The 13937-nt window shown below is 39.9% G+C and overlaps 1 pseudogene; it reads left to right on the forward strand.

Moving 5' to 3' along the window:
- The window catches only part of LOC122032862, a 33667-nt pseudogene extending 24769 nt beyond the window's left edge, over window positions 1–8898 (forward strand).
- The last annotated feature ends 5039 nt before the right edge of the window (window positions 8899–13937 follow it).

The following is a 13937-nucleotide window of genomic DNA, read 5'->3' on the forward strand; positions in this document are numbered from 1 at the left end:
ATGGAGGAAGGCATTCAGAGCCAACGCGCAAGCTTGTTTGCATCACTTACAAACCAGTAATGGAGACCGTGGAATTTAAAATCCCTCTCCCACTTAGTTATTTATAAATAAGGAATTTTAACTATGCTAGCCTACTAAACATGTATACTAACATACACACACAACACAATATAAAAGCAATAAATAGAAAATCTAATTTTCAACTACTATGGCTTTTATCTATGGTTGTCCTCCGTGTGTTGCCATCCCAAGCTGCTGCCATATTTGGCCACCGCCACCGGGTCTTGCTGTCGCATCCATCTTGCTCCTTGTTCCGCTGCGCCTCTGGTCCTTAAAAGGTTCCACGCCTTGCAAGATTTGATCCGCGACACAAATAGAATTTTACATTTTTCGATCCTATATTCCTCGAAGGAATGTACATGTAAACTAGATCGAACATAAAATAAAAATTTGCATCCATCGATCCTATATTCCATAAAAGGAATGTACATGTATCTAGATCAAAAAATAAAATCCTAATAAAACTAAATACAGCTCCTGCTGTATTTTAATACAATCATGCACACACATATAAATGCCTTTGACATGTCCAAGGGTCCAATCACACACATAATAACTAAAAGCCATAATAGTTGGATCCTGCATCCACAAAGTTAGCACATCCTACTATTAACCTGCCTAAATTATGTATGACATGTGCATAATTAAACTAATACCAAATACACAGAGGCAAAACCCTAGCTCTGATACCAATTGTTGGTTGCTACTCGGAAAATCTAATGGTTCCACTGTACAAAAATTTTGTACAAAGGTCTGAACCTTTTCCTAGCTACCATGTGTTCTTTTAAATTAAACTTGGATCGCCTGCGGAACTTAACACGTTTGATCCAAAGTTTAATCTATTTGTTCTTTTAGGTTTAGACTTGGATCTCCTGCGGAACTTAACACTTTCGATCCAAATCACCTAGGTTATTAATTCTATTAAATATTAATTTCTAAAATTGGCTTCCAGTTCTGACGTGGCGAGGCACATGACCTTCTTGGATATGGGAGCAACCACCACCGACTAGACAAAGCCTTTTAAGGAAAGCTAATATTTAATTTCCTTAAATAACTTTAGGTCAACCGAAAAGAACAATCAAATCACAAGGAAAATGAAAAACAAAAGAACACAACATCGAAAATAAATTCTAAATACTAGAATCACATGTCTCTTGTATTTGGTATTATTTCCAAAAATAACTAGTATGATGCGGAAAGGAAAAATACTAGTTATACCTTTTAGAAAGATCTCTTGATCTTTTATCGTATTCCTCTTCTAACCTCGGACGTTGTGTGGGCAACGATCTTCCAAGATGATGACCACCTAGCACCTTCTTCTTCTTCCTTCAAGTTTTGGCCAAGCACCAAAATCCAAGGATGAAGAACTTTTTCCACCAACTAAGCTCCAAGGGATGCAAGCTTTCTCTCCTTCTTCTTCTTCTCCAAGTAGTATCCGGCCACCACAAGAGCTCCAAGCAAAGAAGGGTTTCGGCCACCACAAAGAGGAAGAGAGGGAAAGAAGATGGCCGACCACAACACCAAGGAAAAAGAGGGAGTGAATAATAGAGGTTGTGTCTCATGAAGGCACCCCAACCCCCTCTTTTATATTCCTTAGCTTTGGTAAATAAGGAAATTTAATTACAATAAAATTTCCTTAACTTTCCTTGACAACAATTAATTAAGAAAAATTAAGTAAAATTTCCTAATCAATTATGTCTTGGCCGACCACATCAACAAGAGCAAACAAGACAATTTCAATCAACAATTAAAATTCCTTATTTGTCTTCGAAAATTTAAAAAAATAAAATTTTCCTTTAAAATCCCTTCATGGTTGATAAAAAGAAATTTCTATAATTTTAATTTTTCTATATGTGAATAATTTATAAAGAATAAAAATAAAATATCTTTCCAATCTACAAACAAGCAAAGAGATCTAATCTCTTTCTTTAATCTTTTGTAGATCCTTTTAAAAGAGATATTTTAATTTTAAATCTCTCCAATTAATTATATCTTTCACATAAGAAAATTTTAAAATTAAAATTCTTTTTAATTTAATGGGGGCCGGCCACCTAAGCTTGGGTTTAAGCTAGGGCCGGCCACCCATGAACCAAGGCTTGGTCGACCCTAGCTTGAACCACAAGCTAGCTTGGCCGGCCCCTACATCATGGGTACGAAGGTGGGTATAGGTGAGTATAGTATTCTATAAATAAGAGACTACGATAGGGACCGAGAGGAGGAATTGGTTTTGGTCTCCTGATAAAATTAAGCATCCCGTGTTCGCCCCGAACACACAACTTAATTTTATCAATAATAATTCATTCCACTAGAGAACTATTATTGAACTACCGCACCAATCCCAAATTACATTTTTTGGCTCTTTCTTATTATGAGTGTGTTAGTCTCCCTGTATTTAAGATGTCGAATGTCCACTAATTAAGTGAGTTACTGACAACTCATTTAATTAATATCTTAATCCAAGAATAGTACCACTCATCCTTATCGTTATGTCGGACTGAGTCCACCTGCAGGGTTTAACATGACAATCCTTATGAGCTCATCTTGGGGACATTATCAACCTAGATTTCTAGGACACAGTTTCTTTCTATAATCAACAACACACACTATAAGTGATATCATTTCCCAACTTATCGGGCTTATTGATTTATCGAACTAAATCTCACCCATTGATAAATTAAAGAAATAAATATCAAATATATGTGCTTGTTATTATATTAGGATTAAGAGCACACACTTCCATAATAACTGAGGTTTTTGCTCCTTTATAAAGTCAGTATAAAAGAAATGACCTCTAATGGTCCTACTCAATACACTCTAAGTGTACTAGTGTAATTATATAGTCAAGATAAACTAATTCATAATTACACTACGACCTTCCAATGGTTTTTTCCTTTCCATTTTGGTCGTGAGCTACTGTTTATAATTTATACGGTACTGATAACATCATCTTCTGTATGTGGCACCACATAGTATATTATCTTCAATATAAATTAATTGAACAACTACAATTAAATGTAGATAATTTGACCAAATGTGATTCTTTATTCAAAATAAATATTTACAAATGCTTAGGCTTTTAGTATACACTTTAATAGCCCGGACGTTCCAGGCGCTAGGACCAACTATCATGGCGTCCGGATTGGTCAGTCTCATGCTGACCATCTGGCGCCTTCTCTGATCGTTGACTTTGTCTCTAGTCGCTTGAGTGATGCTTCGACCTTCCAGAGTTGAGCTCACCCAAACTCAACTCCGACCGTCTCTTCAAACAGGCTTCCGCTCCATCTTTTCGTCCCTCTGAAGCGCCATGCATGTCCTTCTCGCTCCACCAGCATATACTTCCGCAGCTTCTCGTCCCTTGGATGTACCGAGCCCCTCGACTCGATTTCCATTCCATCATTCTTATCCGTTGCATCTTCCGCTCGACTTCTTGCATTCTTAAGTCCTTGCACACTCAGACGCAAGACATCAAATAATAAAAAATCTAACTTAACTTGATTGATCATATCAAAATCAACGTAAGATACTTACAATTTTCACAAGCCAAATTCTTTTTTTTTTTTATGGATCTTCTCCCTCTTGCAAGAAGAAGTAAAGCCTCAGCCTACCCTACTTCACGCTTTGACTTGGACGAGTAGGGGGGCAGTTTTAGAAACTGCCCATGTCCACGTATCCCATTACCAACAGTTTTATCTTTCGATGCTTAATCGAGCACTTGTTCTTGCAGCAGTTTCTTCAGTCAGTCTACTTCTTCAAGTACAATTAATACTTAATCACTCTTTTTGCCTTCCCTACCAAAGAGATCAACTAAATCACTTCTACTTCCAACCACAAGCAAAATCTCTACATAGGTGGCCTCTTGGTTTCATCTTGTTGGCAACTACAATGCTTTGACCTTATAACTAAAGATCGAGCAGGATCACTCAAGGATATGTTCCTATGCATCTCAAGGTACTCTTTCAGCTACCCATTTATCGATTTCATTACGGAAAGCTTTTATGTTCCGATATTGCTGCTGCTATTACTAAATTGGTGATTTACTCATTCAGTGACTGCGACATCATGCATTCGAACCAGTTTTAAATTAGAGAATAGTTAACATTTAGAGGCATTTCAATCTTCCTTCACACATTCAATTTCTTCTCAGCTCGATCTCGTCTATTAATTTTCTTTACTTTGTTCAATTAAAAATATAGTCCTATTAATCCAATGCGATTCAACCATTCTCGGCCTATGTGTTTTGTGTGTGTGTTAATCGAGTCCTTTAGTCCGATTAATCTTTGAGATAGATGACTTTCCTCCCGGTTCGTTCATCGGGTAAATTTAGAAACACTAGTGGTTCTTGACATAGCAGTCCCGCAACACTAGTAAATTCAAATGGGTGTGATATACCTACGAGTAGGGTTGTAAATGAGCTGAGCTAAGCCGAAGAGTAAAAGACTCGAGCTCGGGCTTGGTTCGTTATCCCTAAGCTCGAGCTCAACTCGAGTTCGATTTGAGCTTTAGTTCTTAAGCTCGAGCTCGACTCATAATAAAGTTAAATAGCTTGAGTTCAACTCGAGTTTGCAAGCTTAGTTCGAACTCGTTTAAGATAATTAATTATAATAATTAATAATATATTACTATATTTATTATTTATGTGACATTTGATTACATATATATATTACTATATATATATTAATAATATATTACTATATATATATATATATAAAAGATAAATGAGTCTCTATGTTCATGAGTCTCTTAACGAACATGTTCGTGAGTCTCTAAATGAACATGCTCGCAAGCTTATGAACTAAATACTATTAAGCTCTAGCTCGGCTCGATAATGTTTTCAAGCTCAAGTTCGGCTTGTTAACTTAATTGAATGAACTGAACGAAATTTTTTTCGAGCCGAGACCCAAATAGCTCGCAAGCGGTTTGACTCGTTTACACCCCTACCTACGAAAGAAAAAAAAATGCTCGTTGCATGAATTAACTGCCTCGTCACTTATTGATGTGTTGTGGGGCTATAGTGGTGGCAAAAGGCGAATATGTTCGGCCACAGCACCCCCATCAACCCGTCCCAGGGCTAACACAGAGAAGGTAAATCATAGGCGGTTACTAGCCTTTGGAATAGTGACTAGCACATAAGGGAAACATTTATCTCGGCTTTGTCGAGATTCGAACCCCAGATCTCATGATGACAACACCTCATGCGCTAACCACTAGACCGTCCCGAGAGGACTATACTGAACATAGTTGTTGGTGGTATAATGACCGTGATGAGCCGAGTCAAGCTAACTTGTGTCATAGATGTCTCAAACTATTTGACACTAGGGTGCAAACGAATTTAATCGAGTTGAATATTATAAAATATTAATATTTGAGTTTGAGTTTGAAAAATAAGTGGAATATTTGAATTCCATTTGGATTTTGAAAATACAAATAATCTTGGTTTGAACAGGGTTCGAAATGAAATTCAAGTCCAACTATGGTTTGAACATTCAAGCAGAATTGAATCGATTAAGTTATTTGAACAACATATTCGAACCAAAGTTGCACAATGGAATAAAAAAAAATAATTAAACAAAAGATTATAGATATAAATTTAGTTAGAAAAAATATCAAACACATTCAAGTTCGGTTCAAATTTGATAATTTAAAATGCGAATCAAATAAGCTCGCGCCAACTTAATTCGTTTGAAGCCCTATATTTAAACCCCGTTAACTTTTATTTCACAATTAGTAGTTTTTCCTAATTAACAAGATTCCCATTAATTGTTAATTTAATCAATCTCAGCCATTCACGAGCAAAATGCTCGGATTAGATGGCAAGCCTTCATGCGCTTAGGTGTATTTCGCCCACAGTTAGAATGGAGGAGGAAAACCCCACGATCTTTTAGCAATTACAAGAATATCAAAAAGTTGTTTTGGACAGCAGGTAAATTAGAGCGACCAAAATTAAATCACTTTATTTGGAGAATCCAAAATGTCACACTGCCTTATAAATTCTTCTCTCCCCAGAGTCTTCTCCATTCAATCAACCTTCAACTTCAATCTCCTTAGAATATATGGCAGCTTCAGTTTCTGATAATAATCCTCAGAAATCGAATGGTATCTGTGTTCTTCAATCGAGTTCCTCTCTTAATTTGATCTTCTTCTTCTTCGTCGTCGTTGATATCGTAATTTGATTCTTGTTTGAGCTCAGATGAAGTGGAGAACAAGGACGACAGCCCGATCGAGCAGGTGCGGATGACGGTGCCGACGACCGACGATCCGTCGTTGCCATGCCTGACGATCCGGACGTGGATCATCGGCGTTTTCAGCTGCGTCCTCCTCTCCTTCGTCAACCAGTTCTTCAGCTACCGCACCAACCAGCTCTCCATCTCCAGCGTCTGCGTCCAGATCCTGGCGCTGCCCATCGGCCGCTGGATGGCCCGCGTCCTCCCGCCGGCGATCATCCGGATCCCTCTACTCAACTGGTCCTTCTCCCTCAACCCCGGCCCCTTCAACATGAAGGAGCACGTCCTCCTCACCATCATCGCCAGCGCCGGCGCTGGCGGCGATTACGCCGTCGGCATCGTCACCATCGTGAAGGCCTTCTACCACCGCGGCATCAACGTCATGGCCGCCATCCTCCTCACACAAACCACTCAAGTAATCATCACAAATTAAAACTCTACGTACACCCAAATCTATAAATTTAAAACGAATTATTTTCGATTAAATTTTGTATTTGTTTTTGTTCAGTTGTTAGGATTCGGCTGGGCTGGATTGTTCAGAAAATTCTTGGTGGATTCTCCTTACATGTGGTGGCCTGCCAATCTCATTCAGGTCTCTCTATTCAGGTGTGTATATGAATTTACGTCAAGAGTGATCGATCAAATCGAAATTAAGTAGTTCGATTTGATTTGATTGATTCATATTTTAAACTAATTGCTCATCCCTATTTAATTATACAATCTGCTGTGTGGAATATAAATAATGCAGAGCGCTGAACGAAGAAGAACGGCGGCCAAAGGGCGGCGTGACGCGGCTCCAGTTCTTCCTCATTTGCACGGCCTGCAGCTTCTGCTACTACATCGTCCCCAACTACTTCTTCCCGACCATCACCTGCATCTCGATCCTCTGCTTCATTTGGAAGGACTCCATCACCATCCACCAGATCGGCTCCGGCATGAGCGGCCTCGGCGTCGGCGCCATCGGCTTCGACTGGGCCACCGCCGCCATGATCGGCAGCCCCATAGCGGCGCCCATCTTCGTCCTCTTCAACGTCCTCGCCGGCTACGTCATCCTAGTCTACATCATCATGCCCCTCTGCTACTGGAACAACCTCTACGACGGTCGCCGCTTCACCTTGCTCAGCTCGCACCTCTTCGAGCGCTCCGGCAAGCCCTACGACCTCAGCCGCGTCCTCGACACCAAGACCTTCACTCTCAACGTCGAGGAGTACGAGAACTACAGCCGCATCTACATCAGCACCTTCTTCGCCATGGCCTACGGCATCGGCTTCGCCACCCTCACCGCCACCCTCTCCCACGTCTTCCTCTTCGACGGCCAGTACATGCTCAAGCTGTGGCGGCAGGCGACGTCCAAGGCGAACGTGAACTTCCTGGACGTGCACGGCCGGATCATGAAGGCCAACTACGCCGCAGTGCCGCAGTAGTGGTTCCACCTCCTCCTCGTCGTCGTCACCGCGCTCTCCATTTACACCTGCGAGGGCTTCGGCCGCGCCCTGCAGCTGCCTTACTGGGGCCTCTTCCTCGCCATGGCCATGGCCTTCGTCTTCACCCTGCCCGTCGGGATCATCACCGCCACCACCAATACGGTATTTAATTAATCAAAAGCATTATTATATATATATTATATTAATTGGAATATTAATTCCGATATTGATCGATGATGAATTGATCGATCGATGGATCAGTAATTAATGAATTATATATTTTGTGGATGATATATATATGCAGACGCCTGGACTGAACATAATAACAGAGATGGTGATCGGTTACATAATGCCTGGAAAGCCATTGGCCAACGTGGTGTTCAAAACCTACGGCTATATGAGTATGACCCAAGCCATCACCTTTCTCAGCGATTTCAAGCTCGGTTACTACATGAAGATTCCTCCTAGATCCATGTTCATCGCTCAGGTAATTAAATATAATTAAGGTGATATGTTCTTTTTTTTATTTATTTTATTTTTTTAATTAAACTTTATTTTTGTTTCAGTTGGTGGGTTCGGTGATCGCCAACGCGAGCTACTTCTGGACGGCGTGGTGGCTGCTCACCGATGTCCCCCACATTTGCGATACCAACCAGTTGCCAGACGACACCCCGTGGACGTGCCCCAGCGACTCCGTCTTCTTCAGCGCCTCCGTTATCTGGGGCGTCGTTGGCCCTGCCCGGATGTTCGGCCCCGGCTCCATCTACGCCGGCCTCAACTACTTCTTCCTCCTCGGCCTCCTCGCCCCCGCCGTCGTCTACCTCTTCCACCGCCTCTTCCCGGAGAAGAAGTGGATCCCGCTCATCAACTTCCCCGTCATCTTCGGCTCCTCCGGTAGCATGCCCCCTAACAAAGCCATCAACTACAACTGCTGGTTCATCGTCGGCTTCGTCGTCAACTACTGGGTGTTCAAGCACCACAAGCAGTGGTGGGGGCGCTACGCCTACGTCATGTCTGCCGCCCTCGACGCGGGCACGAGCTTCATGGGTGTCGTCGCCTTCTTCGCTCTTGGGAACTATAACATCTACTCCGTCAACTGGTGGGGAGGCGTCACCGAGGACTATTGTCCCCTCGCTAAATGCCCCACCGAGCCCGGCGCCTTCATCCCCAAGGGATGTCCTGAACTTCATTGAATGAATTATATAATACACGCCACTGAAGATAATTACATTGTTATTGAGCTTTGATTAAGTTGATGAAAACATTTATGTACAAAATTTGAGATTTTTAATAAAGTTCCATTTAAAAAACAAATGTTTGAATTATCGTCACTATTTTTTATTTTTTAGGATTATAAATAAATTAAATATTTATAAATAAATTTTGTGTTTAATTCAATAAAATCAGTTATTATTATTATTATTATTATTATTTTTGATAATTCAGTATTCATATTTGATCCTGTCCATAAAGCGGTGAGTTGAAAATGAGACTCCGTACTGTTGACTCGACGAAGATTCCACATTGTCTTGTAACACAAGGAGCATTAGTATCGGGTCAAGAAAGAGATTCCTGACATTGGTTCTCCGACGCTCAAGTCATCACACGGTTTGAAGAAAATGGAGGAAGAACATTGTAACAATAAGTGTATCGAAATATAGAGCATCGCATACTTCCGTTTGTAGATGAAAACCCTTTTTATAGCGTAAGTGTTGTGTTATGCACATATCTCAAAGTATTGACATGTTTTGCAAAGTATTCCTAGGAAAAGATAGGTCATAAAGTGTTTATGACGTATTTTCTTAAACAAGCAAGCAAATCTTTGTGAGTTGATGGGTTGGAAGCTTCTAAAACAAGATTTGCTTGTAGTCGGTGGCCACACAGCCAGGGGATCGTCAGGTCAGCCTTATGATGGGTCGCCCTCGACTTGGTGCTCACTTGGCTTATCTGTTGGTCGAGTGAAGGAGCATTGTGCCCGATCGACCCTAGGCCCCGATCGGCTGAGGCTGTGGGTCGGGGTATTTATGCTTAGCAATGAGGATGTTCTTTGTCCTTTATAGTATAAACTTCAAAAAAAAATATACGATATAACAGGTGTACGGGTTTTGCTGTGGGCCAGTCGGTCGCCACATAGCCAGGGGATCGTCTGCTCGTCCTTATGATGGGTCGCACTCGACCTGACGCTCACTTGGCCTATATGTTGGCTGAGTGAAGGAGCATTGTGCCCGATCGGCCCTAGGCCCCGATCGATTGAGGTTGTGGGTCGAGTACTTATGCTTAGCAATAAGGATGTTCTTTGTCCTTTATAGTACAAACTTCAAAAAAAAAAAGTACGATATAACAGGTGTACGGGTTTTACTGTGGGCCAGTCGGTCACTACACAACCAGGGGATTGTTTGCTCGACCATATGATGCGTCGAACTCGGTCCGACGCTCACTTGGTCGAGTGAAGGACCATTGTGCCCGATCAGCTAAGGTTGTGGGTTGGGGTACTTCTGCTTAACAATGAGAATGGCCTATAGGTTCCAAGTTGATACACTAAATTCGACCAAATTGGAGGCTTGGTCAGACATTCACGTCCGGCCGGCCATGTAATCAACTCGGGCCCACCCCTACTATTGCTAGCGTCTTTGATCTCTTTTTAACTTTGACCATCACGACAGTCGATCTTTCCTACTTTAACTACCTTTTTAGAGATCCACATTTATTACTATATCAATACCCTTATCCAATTAAACATGGAGATCGTTTTTTCACTTGTTCATTCATCCGATAAATTTAAAAGTGTTCATTATAATTCGTCTAGAAATTGACCTTCACAGTCGAAAATCTACTGTATAATTTTCACTTCCTCCAACTGAGTTTCCAACCATACTATGTAAATCTATCAAATGTATAGGTGGAGAGGGGAAGAAAGTTTATATTAGTTCAATATAAAACAATAAAGTGAAATGTTATGTAATCTATTCTTAAATATTCATATTTTTCTTCAAGAAAAATTTATTTTTTATTTTTATTAAAGGAATAGAAAATATAATTTAAACATTTTAAATTATTTATAATATACTAAAATGATATAAAATGTATATATTACATAAATATTTGTTTTAAACTATAAATAATAATTTTATATTAAATTCATTGAATTTGATAAAATTTGTTTATATTTATTCAATAATAAAAAAATATATAAAACAAATAAAATTTAACACTAATAAGCTAAGTTTCATAATGTTCATAATCTTTTATAATTTTTATTAATTTATATCAAATTTAATTATATTATATAAATTATATAATTTTACATTTTTTATTATATAAAAAAAATAACAATAATATGAATTTATATATATTAAATAAATATTTAATTTCTGATGTGCACTAGTTCACCCAGCGAACATAGATGAGGATTTGCTCCGCTGTCCAAATGCTACCGGCTACGCCGGTACACCAGTAAGCCCTTGATGATAAGTGTTCTCCCCTCTGCTGTAGGGCTGTCATATAGAGAAAATTGATGGCATTCCTGTTCTTTTTATACCTGGAAATGGTGGAAGCTATAAGCAGGTAAGCCCCTGTCGTCACTCTTATCAGTGTATAGAGTACAGTGCTCCACATTCTCTAATTTTGTTAGCTTTGAAAAGTCCTATTCTTTATGTGAAAAGATTGTACAATGTTCAAGGTATGGGGGATACATTCTCGGACAAGTCGAGTTTCGATCCCAAAATCTCATATGACATCACTCTATGTCTTAATCATCGCACCACCCCTAGGAGAAAAAAACAAAATCGGTTTATCATGTAGATTAGCCCGGGGTTTTCCAAAAGATTTTATTGTCTATTAGCCCTGGTAGATTAGCCCGGGTAGGTTAGACTTGCTGGCTCAGCCATTGTGCCTGATACAAAGACGACCTATGAATGTGAATAAGGAGCTAAGCTTTCTATATCATGGAAACCACCACCTCTATCACTCTATCACACTGGCCTTGCCACACCACCACCATCCTACCAGCAATTGCTTATAACTGTTCGATCTGAATGGGATATGATTCCTAGTACCATCGATGATCACTCTTTAGCCTTGGGGAAGAACAAAAGACTTGATGTTTCCTATTGGAGCTTCCAGTGCATTCCTCTTGGATTACTTATCGCTCGGTAAATGTTTTCCTTATGTGTTAGTCATTATTCTAAAGGTTAGTAACCGTCCGTGATTTACCTCTTCCGTGTTGGTCCTAGGACGAGTTGACAGGGGCGCTGGGGGCGAGCATATTCGCCTTTTGCTATCTTAGATGACTTATCGCTATCTCTCCCAACTCTCCCTATTTCAGCTTGAATATGAACAACATTCCTTGTTCAGTTCGGTCCTTTTCTCCTGCAAAAGCAAATCCTTAGCATTTGAAGATTTTCACAATCAATCAACAGATTTGATCCAAACATCTCTGACAGATTATCCAACAGAGAGTAATAACTATGCAGCAAAAAATGATAACTTGTAACAACACTCATTGATCGTCCCCATAGTCCAATACAAGAAATTTGTTTGTTAGTCCGTAGATAAGTGACCACGGTTTTGAGATCATCTTTCTGATATGCAAGTATGAAGCCACTAGTTGGTAATTATAGCAAGCGCTTGTCTTGAAAGTATTAACAGAAAGAAACAAAACAATTTCAGCAGTGAACTATTTGGTAGAGTATATAAAGACCGGCAAGCAAAATGAATCACACTAACCAACCTCGTGCCAACCAAGGCTGACATATTCACTATCGGAGAGTACCGAACCTGCAAAGCCAAGAGTGAAGAGGGCAATATTTGAGGGAAGAAGGATTACTGAAGCTTCATTTGCATCTGCTCTGCACCCACTGCAATTGTCGTAGAGGAGAAATATTTAAGATTCCAATGAAGGAAGCAATTTTTTTTAAGAAAAAGATTTTTTTTTTGTTACATCTAATTTGGATTAGCACTGCCACATGCTTTGAGACAAGGAGATCAAGAAACAACATCATACTTATGACAACATAGTTCTTGACTAGAACATAAAATGTGATCAAGAAATTTACTTTCCTAATGTTTGTGTTAAGCATATATAAGCAAAAAAAAAAAAAAATTTAAAACTTTATTTTATTCCTATTCTCTGTTTGTGTTTATCTTCTCCTTTTTTCTCATATAAATTAGTTACATTGTCCAATGCAGGTGAACTTTGATCAAAAAGGATCATGCAGCAGCTTAAACTAATATCAGGTTCCACATTACCAGATTGTTTCCATTGTCATAATCTCTACAACTGTTCAGACAGATCTTTGAGTCATAAAGTAAAGCAACAAAGACTGACCACTGAGTTTAAGAGCACAACAGCAGCAAAATGGTAAGATTCACTATTTGTGGTTACGAAAGAAGCGTGTAGTACAGAAAATTTTGAGCAGCTTTCATTAACCCTGAATTGTAATTTTGTGAATGTGCAGTTTTAGGAAAATTAAGAAACATGATTCAGTTTCTTCGTTGGTGGTTCAGTTTCCAGTGCTAACAGCAGGAACAGAAGTTTAGCCAGCCTGGGTTGAGTTATATGTTCCATAAACATTTGGTAATCCAACAATAGTTGAGTTGCCAGGGTTAGAACCAGGTTTGTACAGGGGAAGAGAGTACTCGACAGCAGCAGCAGCAGCAGGAGTTGCAGCTCCAGGGGATGGGTGCATACCACCTGTAAGAGGTTGCTGAGGGAATGCAGAACTGCTCAAGAAATGATGCACAGCAGGGGGAGGGGGATAGAATGGTGAGAAATATTGACTGTAGGGAATGTAGTTGGGAGAGTAGTGAGCTATATGTAACCCAGCAGGTTGACTGGCTGCTGCGGAATAGCAAGAGAACCCTGCATTGTGCCACAGCTTGCGTTCCCAAAGGAGTTGAACCAACTGTAGGTAGTACTATGGGGTCCAAGTTACTTAGCAGGATGTAAATCAGAATCATTAAGAATGTGAACAAGAAAAAATTTGATACACGGCCATAATCAAAAAACAAGACAAAGACCAGCAAGAGGTTTGATTACAACTAACAGATGGTTAGCTGTAGGGACAAACATCAAAGATCAGTGTGTAGTGCCTCTGATCCTGTCTGAAAATGGAGAAGATAGATGTATTGGATAGATGACTCTGATATTAATTGACTGAAGACTCTGAATTAGTAAAAAATGACTTCAAACGATTCTTAATGTCAAAAGGAACGTCAGTAACCGGGCCAGTAG

The sequence above is a fragment of the Zingiber officinale genome, chromosome 11A (assembly GCF_018446385.1).
Source record: "Zingiber officinale cultivar Zhangliang chromosome 11A, Zo_v1.1, whole genome shotgun sequence".
NCBI classification, from domain to species: Eukaryota; Viridiplantae; Streptophyta; class Magnoliopsida; order Zingiberales; family Zingiberaceae; genus Zingiber; species Zingiber officinale.